The 24,848-nt window shown below is 45.7% G+C and overlaps 1 protein-coding gene across 1 annotated transcript in view; it reads left to right on the top strand.

Moving 5' to 3' along the window:
• The window catches only part of CFAP77 (cilia and flagella associated protein 77), a 134,133-nt gene that overhangs the window by 14,434 nt on the left and 94,851 nt on the right, over positions 1 to 24,848 (top strand). The window lies entirely within an intron of this gene.

The raw sequence follows: 24,848 nt of genomic DNA on the forward strand, positions 1-24,848 counted from the left end.
CTGCTCCCCACAAGTTATTAATAGGCCGGAATAAATTGTTCCTCTTCTACATTATAATGACTTTGTTTCAGACCCTTTAAACAGTGGGTGAGCCTCTGACAGTTATCTGCATTTGCAAAGCAAAATCTTTAATAAGCACCCTTGTCTGAAGGAGGAAGCAGAAACCATAAGCAACCCTGTTTGTGAAGACAGACCCTTGCAACCCCAAATCCAGTCTCCTTCACTGTTTACCTAAAGAAGAAGTCTCTCTCACCCTCTGTGCTACCAAATTCATTTGGGACAGTGGTTTATGGTGACATTTTTCTTTCTTAAAACAAATATTGACTCACCGTGGGGAAATTAAAACTCCATTAGGCATTGCTGTATTGTATAGCAGGCTGCATTACAGGAGTCAAGCTACTATTAATTGGTTTCTTCCTCAGGAATAATTCAGGGAGGGCAGAGGAAAAAGGGAAAGAGAAGATGGATCTAAGCCATAATTTCGTAAAATGACATCATCTAAATCAGCCAAGGTGATCATTACGTGGTTATTAAGCTAAATATGAGGAAGATGCTGCCTAGCAATATAATGAATTTATCAATACAAAAAGCCTGCAGTGGAGTTACTGCCAAGCTGGGGAGAGTTCGTTTTAAGACACACGTGGGCCAGCCTCAGCCAGGTCTGGGCAACTCAGGACTGACTTCCTCACAGCACAAGAAGCCCTGATTCTTCCATGTGGGTGTAAGACGTTTTTCTTTCCTGAGGTGAGATGAGATTCCCCTTCCAGCCTATTCAACTGCTTCCGTCCCAAAGTGAAGCTCTGCTTTTCTGACCCCTTTGCCCTTTGCTGTGGTGCCCAGCCCAACTCCACCTGCCCCATCGCTACTGCTCTGGTCATTCTTTTTTTTTTTTTTTGCAGTACGCGGGCCTCTCACCGTTGTGGCCTCTCCCGTTGCAGAGCACAGGCTCTGGACGCGCAGGTTCTGCGGCCATGGCTCACGGGCCCAGCCGCTCCACGGCATGTGGAATCTTCCCGGACCGGGGCACGAACCCGTGTCCCCTGCATCGGCAGGCGGACTCTCAACCACTGCGCCACCAGGGAAGCCCTCTCTGGTCATTCTTGGGTCTAGTGATCTTGCCCTCTACTTTGCTTGGCCATGGCCGATAGGGTAAAAAATGACCGCTACCTGGGTGGCTTAAAAGCAGAAGTTTATTGCCTCACAGTTGGGAGCCTGGAAGTCCAAGATCAAGGTGTTGGCAAGGCTGGTTCCTTCTGAGGGCCTGAGAGAAGGATCTGTTGCAGGCCTCTCCCTTTGGCTTGAAGGAGGCCATCTCTATGTCCACATGGCATTCTCCCTGGATATGTGTCTATGTCCAAATTCCCACCCCCTTTTTTTTGGCCACACCCCGTGGCTTGTGGGATCTTAGTTCCCCAACCAGGGATCGAACCCAGGCCCATGGCAATGAAAGTGCCGAGTCCGAACCACTAGACCACCAGGGAAGTCCCCAAATCTCCCCTTTTTATAAGGGCATCAGTCATTTTGGATTAGAGGCCCACTGTAGGTTCATTTTGACCTCATCTTAACAAATTACCTTTGCAATGACCCTGTGGTCAAATCTGGTCACATTCTGAGGTCCTGGGGGTAGGACTTCAACATGTGACACTTTGGGCTTGGGTTCTAGTCTCTGGTCCATCAGTTGTGCTAAAGCTAATAAGGCCATCAGTAGAGCGGTGTCCTTTGTGCTGAACTTGAGGCTGCTATCTTGGTGAAGGCGGTGGGCATGGCAAGCACTTAGAGCTCTGTGGTCTCCTCTCTGGTGTGTGTGGCCCACTCATAGGACAGACAATCACATAAAATCTTGTGCCATCTATGGCACTTTTGCCTTGTTATTGGTATTTAACCCTTAGGCACAACTAATGTGGATCACTAACCATCTGTAAGAAACTCCTTACAAGGCAGACTCTACAACACACTTCTTTTTATCTTCTGCAGAGATATTCATCCATCCTTCCATCCATCCTTCCATCCATCCATCCATCCATCCATCCATCTCTCCATTGTTTTAGTCAACAGACACTTTACTGAATTTCCACTCCATGTGCCAGGCACTGGATTAGACATTAGAGAGACATTGATGAGCAAAATTTGACATGGTCATCGCCCTTGTGGAATGTTACAGTCTAATCGGGAGATGAGCGTTAATCCAAGAATCACAAATAAATGTTAAGATTGCAACTGCGATGAGAACGAAGACAAAGGTCATGGTGCATCTAACTGGGAAACTTCACGTGACTGGAGAGGGTCAGGGAAGACTTCTTGGAGGAAGTGAAAATTGAGCTGAGATTTTAATTAACCGGGGAAGGAATACGTGTGTGTGTGTGTGTGTCTGGTGGGGGGAAATGGAGGGGAAGGACAAAGGCATTCCAGGCACTGAGAAGAGCATGTGCAAAGAGCCTGTGGTGGGAGAGAGTTAGGGGGTTCAGGCACTGAAAGAAGGCTGGCACAGCTGGAGCATGGGGATAGGAGAGAAAGGTAAGAGGCAAAGAAGTGGGTCTGTCTGAGACTGGATCACGCAGGGCCTTGTTGGAGGCCAGTTAAAGAGTTTGACTTTTAGCCCGAGTCATGGGGAGCCAGTGAAGGCTGTGAAGCAGGGATCGGGACTGGAGGTAGAGGGACATGTCAGATTGGCATTGGAAAGACCCTTCTGGCTACAGAGTGGAGAGTGGATTGCAGAGCACCAGGATGGCCACAGGGAGATCCATTAAGGGGCTTGTGAAGTAATGCAGGTGAGGGAAAACCCTCGAGTGAGGATGGAGGAGATGGAGACAAATGAGCAAATTGGAGGGAAATTTGGGAGGCGGATTTGGCAGGACTTGGTGATGCGGGGGCATATGAGTATATGGGGATGAGAGAGAAGGAGGTGTGAGGAGTGTGGGGGAAAGGGCATGGGTTTGCTTCTTGTGGGCAAATGTCTGTCTTTTGGTAAGTGTCTGATGATTTGGTAAGTTTCTGCATACCATCTGGACTTGTCTTTGATTATCCCTATCCACAGCTCCCCGCATGTCCCCACCTGCATGCTCTCTCATACCACCTTACACTTCTATGCTCTGCCTGTTCACTGTACACCTGGCTTGTTCCTACACATCCTTTAAGACTTAGTTTAAGAAGTTTCTCCTGGAAAGTGCTTCTTTATCGGCCAGCACTTTGTGTGTGCCTCTATCACTTTATTGAAATTGTCCCTTTTTATGTCTCTCTATCTGCAGTGACTTGTGAGTGAATCTAGGGCAAGGACGGTGTCTTTTTCATTTCCTTATTTCAAGTTCTTAGCCTGTATTTGGCACATCAGGGGCACTCTACAATGTCTCTTGAATAAATGAATGAGTGAATATATGAGAGAATGAATGAATGAATATATTGGTGGTTTAGAGGTTTCTTTGGTAACAGGCTATGGGAGGCACTGCAGTAAACAAGAGTTACATGAACTGGTGGCCCCGTTTTTGTTTTTGTTTTGTTTTGCTGCATCGTTAGCCCGATATGTGTAATGACCTTGCATCACCTGTAGGTGGCAAAATTTTTCATGGTCTGGTCTTTCTTTGCCTAACTCATAAATTATTCTCCACTTTTATGCTCCAATAATATTTAACTATATGTTGTTTCCCAACTATACCATATCCTCTCATGGAAAAAAAGGCAGTCTCATCCCCAAAGTGCCAGTCCAAACACTACCTCTTCTGTGCCACTTTCCCCAGTTCCCTCTACCATGCGAATACTTGCTTTGTGTTCTTTGTATACAATTTCATGGTGGCAGTCACCTTTATGTATTGAAATCCTTGGGGACGGGGGTTGTTTCTTTTTATCTTTCTATTCTAAGAACCTTATACAGGGCCTGGCATATAATAGGTGGTCAATATGTGGCTGTTAGTTGAAGGGATGAACGAATGACTAGCTGTGTGACCTTGTGTGCATTATTTCTCTTCCCCTCTCATTTCCAAGATTTCAAATTTATTCTTTGGCCATAATAGTGGTGGGTTGTTTTGTTTTTGTTTTTTTTTAGAAAAAAATTGTTGTGATGTCCTCTGATATCTCTTAGGGAATGAATTATAGTTTTTTAAAAGCCTTCTTCTATTTGCCTTATTAACTCTATTTCCTCAGGTGTGAGGAAATTGTCACTCTTGGCAATGATTTTTTTCTCAAATGTTTGGCTACTCTTGGTTGTGCAGAATATTTATATTTCCCACCATATTCCCTAAATACTTGTATGTGGGTGTTTTGTCTCTTTATGGTGGCCTGTCTCTAGTGATTGCTGGGGGAAGAGTGGGATATATTGGGAGGTGGGATGAACTGGCAGATTTCCTTCTGGATGAGAACATACTTTGGGGAAGAACGAACGAGCTACACGTGTCTTTTTTTTTTCTCTCCTTCCCATACTCACTGCTTTAGTCTGGAAGCAAATGCCGCTGTTGCTCTCTGCCTAGTGAAACCTTGGAAGGAGAGAGGCTGAGCCAACCTGACTGCTCCAAAAACAGCTCCTCAGATAGTCCCTACTGCTCCAGAGCCACTCCTTTCCTGTATGTTTGATCTGGACTTGGCCTTCTCCTCAACACTCCCCGACTCCATGGTAATCATCTCCTACATGTATTTCTGGTGATGGTTTCCTCTGGTTTTGCTTTTCTGTATTTCTGATTCTGTCTGATTTTGATTATTTGGAAATTTCCCAAAATGTCTGGCCCACTGGTAGAGTTCTTTCTTGTTTCACTACACTATTTTAGATTTTTCCTTGTGAAAAATACTTTCTTTCTCCTTTCACGGTATTTTGGGAGAGTGGGAAGGTGGATATATATGCTCAGTCCACCATCTGGGACCAATCTCCTCACTTCTCCTTCCTAAGATTTTGCAGGCATTACATCTCATATGTTATGAAGGAGTACTCCAAATCATATCCTAAAGACAGTTGTGTTTGTCTTGGAAAAAAGAGCTTTAGAAACTACCTTAGCATCTACCCGTAAGTCAGACACCACAGAGAATGTCTCCATTTTTCATCAATGATCAGATCTACCTTTGAACTTAAAAGCCACTTCCTTGCTGTGAACTGAAGAAGAACCCTTCTGTCCCAATCCTTCCTACCAGACTTCCAAGATACTAGAAAATCTCAGCAGAATCCCTTCTCTCATTTGAGGCATCTGGGATCTCAGTGAATGTGTCAGAAGGAGGGGGCAGCATATTAAGTCATTTTAATCTAGTAGCAGAAGGCTTGCTCCTCTCCTGGTCATGACCAGACAAGCTCCTATCAGACCAACCCTCCTAGACGTAACATCTATAAACTCCGGATAAAATTATTTAAAAAGAAAACTACCTAAGGCTCTGGAAAGGGAATGAACACAGACAGATACAGCAGGCGGATGAGGGTGTTGACACATGAAGAAGCGAAGAGCGGAGAATGATTTTCTCATTTGAAAAGTGACTCAGTCAAATGCCAGGTTACAGTCAGTGCTGCAGGAGGTGCTTAGAATTTGGCTAGTAACCTGTGGTTCTATCCAACCTGTGGCCAAAGAACCAGAAGACAGAGTTCGAGGAAATGACAGTCAACGGAAAATTAGGGAAGAACTCAGGAAAAGAGAGAGCCAGAGAGGAGAAGTCCAGATTTAGTGTATAAACTCTGCCCAAGTCCCAGGATGACCCCTGAACCACTTGTAAGTGGGGCAGGCTCAAAAAAGTCCAACTAAGGCTAAAATAGGTGAACTTAGATTTGAGCTGCTGCCTGTTGCAGAAGAGACAGTTTAAACTTTGAGTTCAACCAAGTAAACTGCTTGCAAACAAAACAAAATAACGCTTAGGAGGACTATAACAGAATCCAGAGTCTCCACAATGTATCAGTCACCATGTCCGGGATACAGGTCAAAATTTTTTGACACACAAAGAAATAGAAAAATGTGACTCATTGTCAAATGAAAAGACATTTGAGACAAACCTCATAGATTGCCCATATTTGGAATTAACAATCAAAAATTTAAAATGGTTATCATAACTATGTTCAAGATATAAAAGAAAATATGTTCATAATGAACGTAAAGATAGGAAAAAGAAGCAAGAAGAACCAAATGGAAATTCTAGAAGTGAAAATACAATATCTGAAATAAAAACTCACTGAATGGGCTCAACACCAGAATCTTGATAGCAGAAGAGCCAGTGAACTTGCAGATATATCAATAGAAATTATCCAATTGAGGAACAGAGAAAACTGATTGAAAAAAGCAGGTAGATCCTCAGGGACCTGCAAGACAATATCAAAAGGTCTAATGTGTGTGTAATTGAAGAAAGAATGCCCCCAAATCCTTCATATTTACTTAAAGACATAGAGATTACATAAGCTCAGTGACCTCCAAGCAAGATTAAGGAAATAATCATAACAAAACCACATCTATGCACCTCATAGTCAAACTGCTAAGAACCAAAAAGAAAATCTTGAAATCAGATAGAGAAAAACAGCACATTGCATACAAGAGAATAACAATTCAAATAGTCACTGACTTCTTATCAGAAAGGAAGAGTCCACTAACAGAGGCCTTAGCACGGATTTATTTATCAGAGTTTCCAGTTCTTTAAAAGAACATCAAGAAGCAGGACACAATGTAAGTGAGTCTGGATCTGGGTGTGGGAGGGAGGAAGGGTGATGGAAGGAAGAAAAGTGTGGCTCGAGGGACAAGGTGGAGTGGAATCCCTAAGCGACAGGTGACTAGAGAGCCTGAGAGATGTGAAGAGGTGAACGGCTCTGAACCCACATTTGAGAAACACCATCAGCTTCACGATCTTACTGGGAGCCAGTCCTATCCACGGACCCGGCCGTGGGCTTTGGACTTGAACAAATGTGCTTCCTGACCCTCCTCCTGCCTAGACTCAGGCTGCTCACTCTACCTCCTCAATCCTCAGTTCCCTGTCTGTAGAAGAGGGGTGATCATTGTACCTGCCTCGCGGGGTTGTTGCGAAGATTAAATGAGATAAACATAGATAAAGAGCTAAGTGTAGAGCTTGGTAAATGGTAAGGGCCCAGTCAATGGCAAGTGCTATGATTGTTATTATTATTCTCTGTGTCAGCAGCCCCCATTTGCAGACACTTCAAGTGCTCAACAGACCTTCATCAGTCATCACCCTCTGTGAGGTGTTATCTTGATGCATGGGACTTGCCTTATTACCTCCATGGGGATGGCCACCCCGAGATGCCATGAACTAGTTGGTGTGCCTAGTTGCCTGCCTGTGGGCACACTGTTCCCCCTGCCTGAGATGCGTCCAGTTCTCACGTGGCTCTTCCTCACTCTGCTCTGAGTCCCCTCCCTCTGGAAGCCTTTCGTGACCCTATCCCCATTGCGAGATGTTTTGTCTGCTTCCCCCGCCCTTGCCTCCATAATATCCTGTGTGTATTTCTGTCCTTGCTCTTAGCATATACTTATTTATTTGTTTATTTACTTTGTATGAATTTTTTAAAAATTTATTTATTTTTGGCTGCGTTGGGTCTCTGTTGCTGCACGCAGGCTTTCTCTAGTCGCAGCGAGCGGGGGCTGCTCTTTGATGCGGTGCACGGGCTTCTCACTGCAGTGGCTTCTCTTGTTGTGGAGCACGGGCTCTAGGCGCGCAGGCTCCAGTAGTTGTGGTGCACGGGCTCAGTTGCTCCGCGGCATGTGGGATCTTCCCAGACCAGGGATCGTACCCATGTCCCCTGCATTGGCAGGCAGATTCTTAACCACTGCGCCACCAGAGAAGTCCAGCATATATATTTAAAATGTCTGTTTTTGTGGGTTCGTTCCTTGCGGGCAGGAACCAGGTCTCATTCATCTTTCTATCCCCAGTGCCTGCAGTGCTCAGCGTAAAGTAGGTGCTCAATAAATGTTTGTCGTGTGAGTGAATAAATAAACAGTTGAATGAGTACCTGGGAGACTGTCTCCTAGTAAATAGTAACCTTGGCATTTCTATGCGCGTCTAGATTTATTTTTCAATTCGATCTTAAGACACTTTCATTTTAAGATTTAAAGACAGAGTGTTCTCCACGAAGAGACACATAGCTATGTGCACAGGTGGCTGAAAGCTAGGAATCTGTGGTCTCGAGGAGAAGCAAAATAGTGTAGCACTTTGTGTCCTCGAAGCACAATTAATATCAACATGTGTGTTATCAAGCCCCCAAGTGCGTAAGAGCAGTGGGAACGCATATATGAGCCTGATGGGGGTTTGGGGGGCTGTTTCTGGTCAGCCTTTTGATTTGCGCATCTAACAAGTAAATCCAGTTGGGGACTTTGGAACCGTGATCCCATCTAGCATGGCCATTGTGTCAGATGTGCCCTCTGTCTGGGCAGCCTGGAGCACAAAAGGGAAAAAGAGGAACACATGGCAGGTCCCCCACTAGAAAGAGCTTTTTTGTGAGAGGATATTGAGCTGTTTGATAAAGCCCAATATTACGCTTGAATTATACTTGAATGCTTTAGTGAAAGAATATTGTTCCAAGGCACTTAACACGGACTGGGGTGGATCCCCTTTCTTATGTCGCCTTCTGAGGTGGTATTGTGGGCTGTAATGATTTGTATTGTATTTATAAGCTGACAGGGTAATCCTGGGGGCAGCAGGAGGGGAGGCAACCCTAGTAAGACTTCGCAACCCTGCTAATTAAAACAATCCTTCCTCTCCCCATGAAGGCTAATGAGACAGAAAGAGAGTGGGCTAATGAAAATGTCACCACAAGATTGCCCACTTATTTTATTTATTAACTTAATGCCATAACTCCCATTTTGGGGTCCTGAGAGAGAGAGATTTTTCAAATTATTCGCTAGAAGACCCTTTCTGATGCGTCACCGCTCTGCACGACGTGAGCTATATCACCAGGCACGTCCTTAGTGGTCTGAAATTTTGCCTCCTGTTGTCAAGAAATGGCACTATGCTAGGAAGAGGGGCTTGCCCGTGTGCACTTTGAACCGAACAAAAATGAAAGGAATCTGAATCCTTTTTCAGCATATTTCCCCCCAAATCCAAGAGGCCAGTTTGCTTATGAAAGCCTCGACCCCCTGGGGTGGGTGGCCAGTGAAGTTAGAGGAGCCCCAGGGACACTGAGGGGCGTTTAGAGAGACAAGTTCACTGCGCTGGAACAAATTTAACGTTGATCCCATCAATCACTTGGTTCCGCCAAGATGGCAGGAATTCAATTAATGCGGTATTTAATGGAGCCCAGCATGACCTGACCCACCAATACTTTGAGGGCACCCCAGGGCCCTCCTCCTTCATTTCAACCCCTTGCTTGGTGATTTCGGCTAATGACTTCATCAGCACCCACTGTCCACTAGACTAGTGAAAAAAAGGAAGAAAGCGTTCACCTTGATATAGATTCCATCAAGCGGGATTTTTATGCTGGGGAACCTGAGGTTTTTGTTACTGGAGGGTATTTGCACAACAGGCAGACTGTGAGGCTTGGTTGGGTTCACCATCCCTCAGCAGCAGACGATCATTCCCAGAGAGAATCCAGGGAGTGAGGAGAGGACAGTCTGGTTATGGATTTGGGAGGTGTGTTCATTTCCTCTGGCCGCCATAACGAGCTATATCGCACACTGGATGGCTTTAAACAACAGAAATAGATTCTCTCATAGTTCTGGAGACCAGAAGTCGGAAATTACGGTGTTGCCTTGAGAATCCTTCCTCGAATCTTCCAGCTTCTGGTGCCTCAGGTGTTCCTTGGCTTGTGACCCAGTCACTCCAGTCTCTGCCTCTATGGTCACATGACCTTCTCCTCTGTGTCTGTCTTTTCCTGTTCTTTCTTGTAAGGACACTTTTCATCGGATTTAGGGTCTGCGTCCTAAATCTCATCTCAAGAGCCTTCATTTAACTACATCTGCAAAGACTCATTTTCCAAATAAGGTCACAGTCACAAGTTCTGGGGACATATCTTTCTGGGGGGGGGGGCCGCCATTCAATGCACTATAGTAGGGTTGGGCCAAATACAGTTGAGTTGGTCAGTTGATCCGAGTCAATTAAACGAGCCTTTCCCACTCTTGCTGCAAGAAAGCATTTGTGCCTCCATTTCTTTTTTCATGGCATGAAGATATATGCAGAGTGATTTTTATAGAGAGAACATTCAGAAAAGAATACAAATTTTTAAAGACATTGGTCCCCATCTCTTTATTTCCATCATTCTGTATTTCAAGTTGGAGACTTTAATGCTATCTCAAGTAAAAGTGATAATTATGATGAGGTCAGGCAGTGGGGAGCATGCTCATGATATAATGAAAAGTTGGGGGAGAAGGAGGACACAAAATTATACCTCTGGTTTGGTTACAGTTTTGCAAAAATTATCCTTGTCCGTGAAGAGGACCTGGAAGGGAACTCTGAAAAATGAAAAGTGGTAACAATTATACGTAGGGGATGTATATTCTAGATGGTTCCCCCCACCCCTATTTTAAAATTCATGTTATGAGGGTAATCCAATAATTATACTACAGGCATACCTTGGAGATATTGCAGGTTTGGTTCCAAACTATGGCAATAAAAGGCCTATCACAACAAATGGGGTCCCATGAAGTTTCTGGTTTTCCAGTGCATATTAAAGTTACGTTTACACTATATTGTAGTCTATTAAGTGTGCAATAGCATTATGTCTAAAAAATATACATACCTTCTTTTTACTATATATATCTTTTAATTGAAGTATAGTTGATTAACAATGGTGTGTTAGTTTCAGGGTGTATAGCAAAGTGATTCAGTTATACATGTATATACATCCTTTTTCAGATTCTTTTCCCTTATAGGTTATTACAAAATATTGAGTATAGTTCTCTGTGCTATATAGTAGGACCTTGTTGGTTGTCTATTTTATATATAGTAGTGTGTATATGTTAATCCGAAACTCCTAATTTATCCCTCCCCACTCTCCTTTCCCCCTTGGTAACCATAAATTTGTTTTCTATGTCTGTGGGTCTATTTCTGTTTGTAAATATGTTCACTTGTATTTTTTTTTAAGATTCTACATATAAGTGATATCTTATGATACTTGTCTTTCTCTGTCTGGCTTCCTTTATTAGTATCGTAATCGCTAGGTCCATCCATGTTGCTGCAAAAAATGTACATACTTTAATTTAAAAATACTTTATTGCAAAAAAAAATGCTAAGCGTCATCTGAGCCTTCAGCGGGTCATAATCTTTTTGCAATAGTAACATCAAAGATCAGTGATCACAGATCACTGTAACAAATATAATAATAATGGAAAAGTTTGAAAATTTGCGGGAATTACCAAAATGTGACACAGAGACACAAGGTAAGCAAACACTGTTGGAAAAATGGCACCGATAGACTTGCTTGACGCAAGTTTGCCACAAACCTTCAATTTATAGAAAGCCCACTATCTGTGCAGTGCAATAAAATGAGGTTTGCCTGTAGAGGTGGCCTCTTGGGGGGGGTGGGGCGGGGAGAGGGACATTCTTGGGAGACAGGAATGGGAGGAAGACTTGCTCTTCATTTTACACCCTTTGTATCTTCTGAATTTTGTGCTATGTGCCTGTAATACTTATTTAAAACACCCAATACATTAAAAAGAGGATGAAAAATCCTGTTATCATGAAAACTTCTCTGATCAGCGTCTCCCCAGGAGTTGGACCGGCTTTCTGAGCACTCCCTTAGCTGTTTACGTACTACTCTTGTGTTTATCACACCTCTTTGCAAAGAGACGGTATGATATATTCCAGGAACAGAAAGACAGTCAGCATTTGCAGGTTGAAATTCAAGGCAGGACGTGGCAAAAGGTGGGTCTGGAGGGAGGAATCTTGAATGCCATGGTATGAGTCTGGATTTTGTCTGAGGGCAGTGGGAAGCCATTGAAAGGGATACGATCACATTTCCTTTTAGAAAGATCACCCTGAGAGTGAGAAATGAGTATACAGTATTTTCACCATACACATGTAATAGATGTAAATAAATCTCAGGAGTATAGGTAATAGTAAAATGTAGTAAGATAATTAGGAAGTGATGAGTTTTAAGTATTTATTGCCTTTGTTTTTAATATACCTTATTTAGTTGTAAGCCTATATACTTTAATTTTATTAATGACTGTGTTTAACAAGTGGCTTGCAAAATTCCTGAATGTTTAACAGTCAGCTCTGGTGAGCTGGAGCCAAGTGGCTCTGAACACCATTTGGTATACAAGTGTGTTTATTTTAGGAGAATGTAATTGCCACTGCACCGTAGAACCTCAGGGCAAAGAGGATCTCCAAGTTCCCCTCTGTTTCGCAGGGTCGGGGAGATGTGGTCAATAATCTTAAATAAAGGCTTAGGAAAAAAGCTGAATATGATGGATCAGTCTGCACTGGGTCCAGCCCTAGGTCCCAAAGACCAGGAGGATGCTAAGGGACTTCCGGTGGGGGCATAAAGGATCAATGTTCCCTGTTCCTTCACCTGCTTAAATCACTGGCTTTGGCTTCCATCCTCCAGGAAGCCCCCTGATTAAGCCAACCCAGGCAGCTGAAGCATCTTCTTTCTCCCTCCACCTCTGAGCTCTGGGCTGAGAGATTCCACTCTTTGTGGTTTGATTCAGTCTCTCTGATTCATCCTCATGTAAATCAGCTTTGGTACAGTTCCAACTCTCACTCTGGGTGATATGCCCTAATCTACATGTCCAGGGCTTGCATCTCTCTTGTTCCTTGATCCTATGATGCAGTGATCTAGATCACCACTCAGGAGGAATGGGGAATATCACCATCATCACCAACACCATCACCAACACCATCACCAACATCAGCAGCAGCAATAACAATAATAACAGCTCATCTTTCCTGGGTTCTGTCTATGGTCCACGTAGTAGTTTTAATGTGCATTCTTGCATCAGATCCTCACTATAACCCCACAAGTGTAGGTACTACTGTTATCTCCACTTTACAGATGAGGAAACCGAGGCTCAGAGAGGTACAGGAACTTGCCTGAAGTCACACTGCTGGCGAGTGGTGGAGCCAGGATTCGAACCTCAGTTGGGCTGACGCTAAAGCCCATGCCTTGATTTCTATCCACTAAGTACTGACAATAATGACTAGCAACTAGATTGCACTTGAGGATTTAAAGTACCTTTGTATTCATCATCTCATTTGCTTCCACCCCATGAGCCATCGTTATTATTGTTGTCATTTGAGAGTCTGACACCTGAGGCTTAGAGAGGTGAAGGGACTTTAAAATCCCACAATTGGCAGGTGGTAGAGTGGTTCTTGAACCTAGGTCTTGAAGCCTGCAGACTGTGTGGGCTGCCATTTTCTGGGGTCTGGGTCATTCTTCTTCAGCAAATATCTCCCAAATCTGGCACTTTCTGAGGCAACCTGTGTGTGTTCTCAAAATAGCTGTTGAGTGACAGTCCAGCCTCCTTGATTGGAAGCTGGCAAAGACCACCGTTTTCATCACCATCACCTTTCTCTCCTTGCCCCTTAACCCCCCACTCCCTCCTCTGCATCCTGAATACACAGCACCGGGGTTGGTGGGAGCACCTGCCTTTGTTTTCAAAGTGAAGTGTTGACCATCTCACCCCATAAATCTGCTATTTGCATGTTTCTTTGGGAGCAGGGGGAAAGGAGGCTGGGGGCCAGATATTCTCATGCAATTCTACTCATTATTTACACAGACAAGGAGATATTTCAGTAAAACTGCACTCAACTCTGAGTGACAAGGTATCTTTCTGCGGTGCAAGTTTCAGGGAAATTGTAGTGAAGTTGACAGCTTTTTAATGTACAGTTGCTATTCCACTGAAATACGGCATGTTTTTATTTTGGAAGTACAAGATGACCTGTTTATTAGCTGTGATTCCAACTGAGTTTACATGCCCAGCAACACAAAGGCAGAAGAACAGTATGTTTCTTTGCGGAGGCGGGGGGGGGGGGGGCGGTGGACACAGACTCTCCTCCCACCTCCCCGCGCCACACATAAGAAGACATCGAACACCGAGTGTTCCGAATTGAGGTGGACGTATTTTCCTTGAAATGACAGCCTACCTACCGTGGAATCATGGGAAAGTGTTGCCAATTGCCTTAATCATCCTCCCCAGGGGTGACCAGGAAGTGCTCAGGTGCCTCTGTGCTGGGAGGCCGAGTGAGCAGTGGGGTCTGGGGAGACAAACCACCTGGGTATCTGACACGGAAACCTGCACTTTTTCTTCAGTGACAAGGCTTGGGGTCTGGCTTGCCTGGACTCTTGTTCCTCCAAGTGTGGCTGGAAGACCAGAGCATCCATATCCCTGCGCACTTGTTGGCAATGCAGAAAACCCAGCTCCCACCCCAGGCTGATGAATCAGAATCTGCATTTTTAACAAGGTCCCAGATGATGGGCGTGGGCATTCCAGCTTGAGAAGAGATGGCCCAGAGTCCCCTCCGCCCTTCACCCAGGCTAAGTGAAGCTCACTTGCTGGTGTCATTCACTTGTTCAGCACACATGTATTTGCCATTTACTACATGCCAGGAGTCAACTTAGGTGCTAGGAATACAGGGAATAAGACGGAAAAGGCCCCCGACCTTTCTTGGGGAGCTTGCAAGCCAGCCAAGAAGCCAGAAATCACAAATGGGATGGATCATGAAGCCATCCTCACGCAGACAGCATGGTATTTGCATCTTGTTGGGATCGCAACTGGCAAAATGTATCCAAACGAGAAAAAAAATCTGTGTTACAGCTTGTGTTGCATCATTTTGCATAATAAACCTTACCTTCCGTTATTTTGTACTTGGATTTTTTTCATTGACGTGAAATCCACATACATATAATTAACCATTTAAACAGGGGTCCCCAACCCCCAGGCCGTGGACAGGTACCGGTCGGAGGCCTGTTAGGAACCTGGCTGCGCAGTGGGAGGTGAGCGGCGGGCGGGCGAGCGAGCGAAGCTTCCTCTGCCACGCCCCATCACTCGCGGTGCTGCCTGAACCATTCCCCCGCTCCAGTCCGTGGAAAAACTGTCTTCCACGAAACCAGTCCCTGGTGCCAAAAGGGTTGGGGACCGCAGATTTAAAGGACACAATTCACATGTTTTTCAACCACCACCTCCCTCTAGTTTCAAAACTCTTCGTCGCCCCAGAAGAACACCCTGTACCCATTAAGTAGTCACTCTCCATTGCCCTCTCCCCCCATCTCCTGGTAACCACACATCTGCTTTCTGTCTCTATGGATTTGCCTATTCTGAGTATTTCATACAAAAGGAATCATATAATATGTGGCCTGTTGTGTCTGGCTTCTTTTGCTTAGCATGTTTACATCATAGCATATATCAGTACTTTGCTTCTTTTTATGGCTGAATACTATTCCATTGTATGTATGTACCACAATTTACCCGTTCACTTTTTTTTAAAAATTTATTTGTGGCTGTGTTGGGTCTTTGTTGCTGCGCACGGGCTCTCTCTAGTTGCGGTGGGTGGGGGCTTCTCTTGTTGTGGTGCACGGGCTTAGCTGCTCCACGGCATGTGGGATCTTTCGGGACCAGGAATCGAACCCGTGTCCCCTGCATTGGCAGGCGGATTCTTTTATTTACTTGTTTGTTTGTTTATTTATTTATTTGGGGCTGTGTTGGGTCTTCATTTCTGTGCGAGGGCTTTCTCTAGTTGTAGCAAGCGGGGGCCACTCTTCATCGCGGTGCGCAGGCCTCTCACTATCGCGGCCTCTCTTGTTGTGGAGCACAGGCTCCAGACGCACAGGCTCAGTAGTTGTGGCTCACGGGCCTAGTTGCTCCGTGGCATGTGGGATCTTCCCAGACCAGGGCTCGAACCTGTGTCCCCTGCATTAGCAGGCAGATTCTCAACCACTGCGCCACCAGGGAAGCCCAGCTTGCGGATTCTTAACCACAGCGCCACCAGGGAAGTCCCAACGATACACTCTTGTTCTCTCCATTTTGAAGATGGAACAAAGGAGGTTATTTGCTCAAGGTCTGACAGCTGGTAAATGGCAAAGCCACTCCAAAGCTTTTGTCTAAAGATTCGACATCTGCTTGATCCCCTCAACTATAATGGTGTCTAGCACACAGTAGGCGCTAATATTTGTGGAGTGATAGAATCCTGCTTTTGAGTGGTCGTGACCGAGAGGCCCTTCTCACTCTCAAGGACAGCATGGGGGCATTGACTTCCCTACAGCGGGGACTGAGCCAGCAATCGAAACTCCCCCCATCGACAGGAGCCTGAAATGAAGGCTGAATTTTTGATGGACGTTCATGTTCATTAAAAAGAAATCTTTCTATTTACAATAGGCCCGTGTCTATCTTATGTGAAACAGATCATCTTGGTGAACTTCATGAGGCAATGATGCTCATTTTGAATTATTATATTATCAAAATGACAGTTGTTGTCACTTATATGGGTCTGTAGGGCTCAAATCAGAGCATTATCTCATTACCTTGAGAATAGGACTGCAGGTTACATGCGTGGAGTTCCTCAGCATGGTTCAGTGGTAGATACTGACACTTGAAAATCACTCATTTAGGTCTGCAAAGCATGAATTTTGCACCCATAACACTGCATGAAATCAGTGGCAGTTCTGGGCCATTTCTCCATTTTATTCAATCAACCATTGGATCAGCAGGCATTTATGGAGTGTCAGCTCTGCGCTGGGCCCTGGTTAGATGACAATGGCCCTCCAGGGTTTACCTGTAAAATGCTTGGACAACCCGGTGATGAGAGCTGGGAAGCCACCTGGGTGAAGGGCTCCACCGGGCCCCTCACTGGGTTCTGGAGACACCCTGGCCCCTTCCGCATTCTGTTTCCGACAGAGGGGGGCCTTGCAGCTCTGAGGGAAATCGGCTTGATAATGAAAGCCCTGGGTGTAAGCACAAGCAACGGAAGAAGGTATTTGTGAGGATAAGGCGCTCAGATGGAGCTTTCCGGCCCTGTAAACGTAGAGCCACCTGCAGCATTGCCAGGGAGACAAATGCCACATCTGGCAAGATATCAGCATAATCCACAGCTTGTCATTTGGGCAGGAAGTATTCTCTCTCCTTTGAGAATCTTCCTAATTATGGGTTGGTTACGTGCCAGGAAAGAGGAACGAGAGAGAAAGAAAGCGTCAGCGCACACACTCAACACATCCACGCCCCAGCCCGTCCTGCTGTCCTCTGGGGTCGGGCTCTGCCCCGACCCCTCACCCCCACCTCCCCACCCCCGCCCCTGCCCCCAGGAAGGCTGTCCTGCCTGTGGTCTCCTGAAAAGCTGCGCGGTTTGGATCCACTAGGAGGTGTGACGCAAATCATTTGTTGCTACTGGTAAAATACTGACTTTTGCGAGTCATTGCCTTTTTGGTCCTTAAAGAATTGTGGTGAAATACACATAACATTTACCATCTTAACCATTTTTAAGTATGTGAGATACATTCACACTGTTGTGTAACCATTGCCGTCACCATCACCATCCATTTCCAGAACTTGTTCATCTTCCCAAACTGAAACTCTGCCCCCAGTAACAAGAACTCTCCATCCTCCCCTCCCACCCTGCCTCTGGCAATGACCATTCTCCTTTCTGTCTCTCTGGATTTGATTGCTCTAGGCCTCTATATAAATGGAATCATACAGTATTTGTCCCTTTGTATCGGGCTTATTTCACTTAGCATAATGTTTTCGAGGTTCACGCACGTTGTAGCAGGCGTCAGAAATTCCTTCCTTTTTATGGCTGAATAATATTCCAGTGTATAGATAGGATACATTTTGTTTATCCATTCATTGATCAGTGGACACCTGGGTTGCTTCTACCTTTTGGCTCTTGTGAATAATGCTGCTAAGAACAAGAGTGCCTAAGTTATCGACTTTTAAACAACAAAATGGGTAAGAGCATTTGCCTAGCATCTCACCCTTGTGTTCTCTGAGTGCTCTTCTGGGGAGGGGGACTTTAGACGGGGCTGGGGGTCTTGGGTACCACTTTCCACCACTAGATTACAGCCTACAGTGAGAGGCAAATACTGTCAACAGCCCTTACACAGTTATGCTGATCACAAAGGACCATTCTGACTTAGTTGTCCTATAAATGATCATACTGGGGACTTTCCTCAAGATCTAGGTTTGTCCCCTGACACCGTGAGCACACGTGAACTTGACCTTACATGCTACGCAGTGGCCACGTGAGCAGCTGATTCGCTCATTTCTTTTGCAATTAGACGTGGAATTGTACGATGAAGATTATTCTGCAGTTGACTGAGGTCTCTGCTCTGTGTCAGAAAGCGTGCTGAATGACGTATGGGCATCATCTCATTCAAGCTAATCCTCCCAGCAGCCTCATGAGAGAGGAATTATTTCTCCCATTTTACAGAGGAGAAAACTGAGGCTCGAGCAGTGTAGATGACCGGCCCCCAAAGTCTCAGAGCCGGCAAAGTAGGGGAGCCAGGATTCAAACCTGAGCCCGACTCTCCAGAATCCACACTCTGCCGCTGATTCTGCAATTTGTGTTTTTCCCCCTTAAAATCAACTAACGAGTGAAACCCGATGCGGAATGTGGCTGGAGGTGGCGCCTGCCTCTCTGGGGGGGGTGCAGAGAGTGAGCTAGGTCAAATTAGTTGATCCTTTTCTATTTCAGGGGACCCCTCCCAAGGAAAAAAAAAAGCCATAGTATTCTCACTCCAGTTTCATTTCAAGCCTAATAAATAAATGAGAGCAGACCCCAGAGCAGCGTAAAGCAGCTCACCCTGCAAAGCTGCAGAGGACTTTGTCCCCCCTGCCCGTCACCCCCCCACACAGATGGGATCCTCTTTCCTGCTCCCCAGAGCATGCAGCCTCTCCTCTGCCTCCCCGCCCACCCCAGAAAGCAGGGTGCAGATGAGGCTCTGGTCTGCTCAGGACAGCATGCATGCCCGCTGCACCCAGCGCACCCTCCCTCTGTGTGTTCCAAACTCACGCCCCCCTCAGATGCGCGCTAAGCTGCTGACAGCAGCGAACACGAGCACTTCAAACACCCTGTGCGACGTATATGTCGAAAGAGCGGACTTCTAGAATGCTAAAAGGTAGAACACACCGGAAAATGGGGCTGCTGTATCCACATGCTACTTCCACTCTGTACCCGGCCCTGGAATAGTATTTCTTCATAAAATCGCCCAGCGTTCAAAGGATCTCTGCTGAAGGAAAAGAACTACTTAAGAGGGCAGTTTTCGAGGCCGTGGGGTTATTTGTTTTACAGCCGGAAGCTGTATTATGCAGTGAGGGGCTGCCCGGGGAGGTATCCATTGTTAATGTGGTGACACTGTTATGTGCTTTGTTTGGGAGTGTGGCTTAATTAGATGACAACTTGGAGGTGCTAGCTGTTTGCAAGGCAATACTGGTCTCCTGGGCGGAGGGCTAATTTAGTTTTTCTGTTTAGTTCAGAAATGAGGAAAGAGGAAAAAGCTCAGATTTTAGTGAATCAGGAACACACACACGCAGTATACGTGCATCACACAACTTTGTCTGCATGACCCTGGGAAGACAGAGTAGGAGAAGAATGGAAGGGCCCCTCATTCAATTAGATTCAATAAAACGTATTATTCCCGGGACTTCCCTGGTGGCACGGTGGGTAAGACTCCGAGCTCCCAATGCAGGGGGCCGAGGTTCGCTCCCGAGTCAGGGAACTAGAGCCCACATGCATACCGCAACTAAGAATTCACGTGCCTCAACTAAGGAGCCCACGTGCCGCAACTAAGGAGCCAGTGCAACCAAATAAATAAATAAATAAAAATTATACAAAAACAAAGCAAAAAACCCCACATTATTCCCGAGGGCTTTCTCTCTCACGTGCGCTGCCTCTCTCACGTGCGCTGCATCGGGCAGTATAATGTAGTGTTTAAGGCATAGCCTTGACTCAGACAGACAGACAGACAGAAGTGGTTTTGAAGTCCAGCCCCAGCTCTTCTAGCTGCCCGACTTCAGGCAGGTATTTATTCAATCTCTCCGAGCCTCCATGTTTTTGTAAAACTGGGACAGGAGTACCTACCAGCTGCGGTGGCTGTAAGGCTGCCTTGAGGGCGTGTAAGACAGGCAGCAAGTGGCAGAATTCCTGGAGCACCATGGTGTCTCCTGATTACGGGGCGCAGCGGGGGACAGAGATGAATGAAGGACCTCAGGCCCCACCTCTCGGCTGATCAGGAGGTAGAGCCATCTGAATAACACCAAGGTCGTGGGAAAAGTCCAACAACCGGGACATGAACAAGGACAGGGCAGGTGGAGGAGGGGAATCAGACAAGGCTTTTATGGGGGGGGGGGCAGTCTGGAGCTTGCTTTTAATTTTTTTCTCTATTGTGTATTAAGTTATTATTTTCATCGATGAAATTCACCCATTTTAAGCATACAGTTTGGTGAATTCTGGTAACTGTGTACAATCCCATAACCTCCGTCACTGTCAAGATGTAGAATAGTTTCCTCACCCTTAAAACTCCCTTGCGTCCCTTCACACCGCACCTCCTTCCCTCTTCCTGGCCCCAGGCAACCTTGGATTGCTTTCTGTCAATGCAGTTTTGTCTTTCCTAAAATCTTGTATAAAAGGAACCATACAGTTGATAGACTTTTTTGTTTTTTGGCTGTGCCGCATGGCATGAGGGATCTTAGTTCCCCGACCAGGGATCGAACCCACGCCCCCTGCAGTGGCAGCGTGGAGTCCTAACCACTGGATCGCCAGGGAAGTCCCCCATAATCTTTTATGTTTGACATCTTTCATTAGCATAATGCATTTGTGATTCATCCAAGTTGTAGCATGCATCTGTGCTTCATTCTTTTTTTTTATTGCCGAGTGGTGTTCCATTGTATGGATGTACCACAGTTTGTTTATCCCTTTACCAGCTGATGGACATTTGTTTTGCTGCCAGTTTGGGGCTACTATGAATAATTCTGTTATAAACATCTACATACATGTTTTTGTGTAGGTGTATATTTTTACTTCCCTTGGGTAAATAGGTAGGAGTGGGATCTGGGTTACATAATAAGTGCAGCCTTTATAAATGTCTACCATATTGTTTCACAAAGTAGCCATACCATTTTGCATTCTCACCAGCAGTGTATGAGAGTTCCAGTTGCTCCATATTCTCACTCACACTTGCTTTTGTCAGTTTTTTTTTTGCGGTACGCGGGCCTCTCCCTGTTGTGGCCTCTCCCGTTGCGGAGCACAGGCTCTGGACGCGCAGGCTCAGCGGCCATGGCTCACGGGCCCAGCCGCTCCACAGCATGTGGGATCTTCCCGGACCGGGGCACGAACCCGTGTCCCCTGCATCGGCAGGCGGGCTGTCAACCACTGCGCCACCAGGGAAGCCCTATTGTCAATATTTTTAACTTTGATGCCTGAGTTTTGGAGGATGATGAAGAGTTTGGTAGGCAAATGAGGTGGGGAGGATATTCCAGGTAAAGGAAATAGCACCTGGAGAAGCAGGGAAACAAGAAAGATGCCATGTGTGAGAACTGTCACAGGTCAGTGTTGCTGGGGCAAAAAGGGTGGAGCCTGGGAGTGTGGAATTCGGGAGAGCAGGAGATGACTTCAAAAGGTGTGCATAGGCTGGACGTGGGCCAAGATTGTTAATAATAAGAGCAATGACAACACTAACTCCCATTAAACCCTAAGCTTCTATGAGTTAGGTCCTCATATTATCCCTTCTACAGATGAGGAAATGGAGGCATGATTCATTAATATCCTGCATCCACATAGCTAACTCTGGCTGTCCAGGTCTTGTGCTAAACGATTACACCACACTGCCTACCTGGAGACATTGGTTCTGGTCCTACAGACAGATGCTTTTAAAAGTTTTAAATAGAGAAGTGAAATGAAAGGAACTAATTTTTTCCAAGGTCACCTGGCTGCAGAATGTTAATGGATTGGAGGCAGGGAAACTCAGGGGAGGCCGCCACAGTTGTGCAGGTGAGAAGTGAAGGTGGGTCTTAGGTAAGTCAGCAGCAGTGGGGAAGAAACCAAGGGATGCGTTGGAGAGTTATTTAAGAGGTACCTGATTGAGGGTGGAGGGCAAGGGAAACAAGTTGAGGGCGGATATCAGTTTTGGCTTGGACACCCAAGTCAACGATGGTAGCTCTAACCAAGACAGAAAATTCCAGAATGGGAGCAGATCTGCAGAAAGATCGTGAATTCGGTTTGGACTTGTGGATGTGGACCGTGGGTCTGCTACAAACTATGGTCTTTTGGTGCTGGTGGGTTTAATGCTTACATGAGGGGCGAGGCGTCCTGTGATATTTGGTGATTTATAGTTTTCTGGAGGCATGAATTTGTATACCCTGCACTGTGAGGTGCACGTGTGCATGCGTGTGTGTGTGTGTGTGTGTGTGTTTAGGAGTCATTTAAACTAGTGAGTGTGCCTAGTCAGCCCCCCAACATGCACACTGTAACCCCACTCTCTAGTTCTCTCTTCCTCATTGCATGACACTCATGAAGACCCTTTATCCCTCTGTCTTTATCCCCAAGTTCAGGGTCATCACTGACTACTCCTCAGGCTACTTGCAGTTGCCTCCTATCTGGCCTCTCCCTACCTGCTTTAGCCCCATCCACCCTGTTCCCCACGTGGAGTCATGGGGATCTTCTGAAAAATATACCAATTCCTATCGCTCCCCTGCTTCAAGCCCCTAGGGCTCCCCCTGCTATCTGCAGGGCTGGTCACCATGCGTGTGTCCCCTCCTCCAGGTTGGTGTGAGCTTGCAGGGAAGGGGTCACGGCAGAGAGAGTGCTTCTGCAGTTCATGTCTTGACGAGAGCTTGACATTGCTTTTTGGGGAGCCTAAGGGAAAAATCAAGCTTGTTCCCCAGAACAGTCCTAGAGCGGCCAAGTGGTGTTGGTTTGGACACTGATGTCATGAATAGGCAATACCTGTTCAGCACCCTCCTCTCTTGCGGAGAGGGCCTGGGCTCCGTTCTGGCCACCTGGGGTGTGGTGGGCATGAAGAAGAGGGAGGAAGGTGGTGAGCCATCCAGAAGCCATGAGAGGACCAGTCAAAAGAGAAGAAAGGGCCAAGGTTATATTCGATAATGATTTTCAAGTCTTTGAAGAAGTGTTCCATAGAAATGGAGACAGCTTTTCTGATTTGCTCCAGAGGGAAGAACTATTTAACTGTCACCATCACTGGATCCCCACCAGGTGTCAGGTCTGGGCCAGGCAACTAAGACTCAGTGGGATGGGCTGCCTAATGCACCAGAGGTGCCCCGCCACGGGAACTAAACACCAGCTTGGAGAGCCATGGACTTCACAAGGAATATTTATTGGGCCTGAGTGGCAGGGTAGACCAGATGCCCTTGTGGCTCTTTCTCTCAAATTCTTTCACTCCAAGAGGCAGTTCTGTTTCTGATAAAACGATGCCTGAAAAGCACTTAGTGGCGCCATGTTGGATTCACAGTATGTGCTCAGCTGACACAAACTACTTGGCTTTTTTTAAGCCAAGCATCATGGAGGGGAGGCTGGGTGCACCAGGGCCTGGCGTGACACTTAGCTTAGACTCTCTCCTGTGTGCCCTCGGTGAGTCTCAGCTGCTCCACAGTAAGAGCAAGGGAGTAACTCAGTGATTTCCAAAATCCTTCCCAAGTCAAACACTCAGCTTTTTAAAAAAGCCAATATAATTCATATCTCTTAAAGAAAGAAATGTGTCTCATGTTGGTTAAAATTGAACCTGAAAGATTCATTTTTTTAAAAAACAACATAGAAACATTTCATTAAAAAGGGCTTCGGTCCGGAGGTTGGGACCAGAAGCACCAGGCAATGGTCCCCAATCCTGTATCTTGTTGCCCATTGTGGTAACAATTCCTGAATTCTGGGCTAAGACCCAGAAAGTCTGGATAACAGTGGATGTTTCACCCTTCAATTATCTTTTGGTCTCTCACTTCTAAGTACATAAGAACCATTTGCTTTTCTAATTTACAGTACTTCCTTTTGGAATGTTGTCTCTCACTGATTCAGAGAAAGGAGGACGTTTGTTTTAATAGATTTGAATTTTATCAGCCTGTGTATTTGCACCAAAGCATAATAATAATAAATTGTGGTCCTAATAAGTAGGCTGCCCAGAAGGATGATGGTGGCACCCCCAATAATTGATGTACAATCTTTGGAATTTAGGGCCATCATAATTTATCAGGGTTCATTTTTCTATCCAATTGGAGGAAAGGCAGCTGTGTTTTGTAAGCAGTAAACTCTGCCACTGTATTTCTTGGCTAAGCAGAGAAAAGCATTCGTATTACTTTTTGCCTATTTCCTAGTTATTACTGCAGTGTCTAGTAGCTTCTTTATGGGAAAGAGTTTATCAATATTTCAATCATAAACTCCAATTTTCAGGAGGTTTGTAACTCATCTATTTAAATATCAGATCAGGCAGAAAACACAGTGTCTTGTCATCCCAGGAACCTGAGTGTTTTCTAAAATATTAAACAACTGGTGTGAGACAGTTTGCTTTCTTTCAACTTTGAGGGTGAAAATTTGGTTTTTCTAACCAGCACAAATAAAGTGGAATTAAGCTTCTTTTTCCATCAGAAGTATTCAGATGTTACTGGGTTTTTTTCTGCCTGCAGCAGAAGGGAACAGATGCTAGAATCAGCAGCTCCACATACCCTCCTGGCAGGTATGTTCTGGAGAAGCTGACCACAAATCACCATTTTTTTTTTTTTAACCAATTGGGTGATAATGTGATACAATACCCTTTCGAAAGGAACGGGGTGGTGAATCCTTTTCTAGAAGTGAAGAGTCCTTCTCGAAAGCAAATAAGCATTCTTAATTATGTGACTGGCACGCTGGCTTTTAAGAAAGTGGACATGCCCACAGGTGTAGCCAGGGCCAGCGCTACCCTCGCCATTGCACAGACAAGGCCGGGCGAGCCATCAAGAGGTCCAGGCTGCAGGTAGACTGGCCAGGTACTTCAGGAACCAAGGACAATCTGTTGATCTCAATCAACCCCTGACTGGAGGCCGTTCTCCCCACCC

Source organism: Monodon monoceros, unplaced genomic scaffold, assembly GCF_005190385.1.
Source record: "Monodon monoceros isolate NGI ecotype Baffin Bay Population unplaced genomic scaffold, NGI_Narwhal_1 Super_Scaffold_5, whole genome shotgun sequence".
Lineage (NCBI taxonomy): Eukaryota > Metazoa > Chordata > Mammalia > Artiodactyla > Monodontidae > Monodon > Monodon monoceros.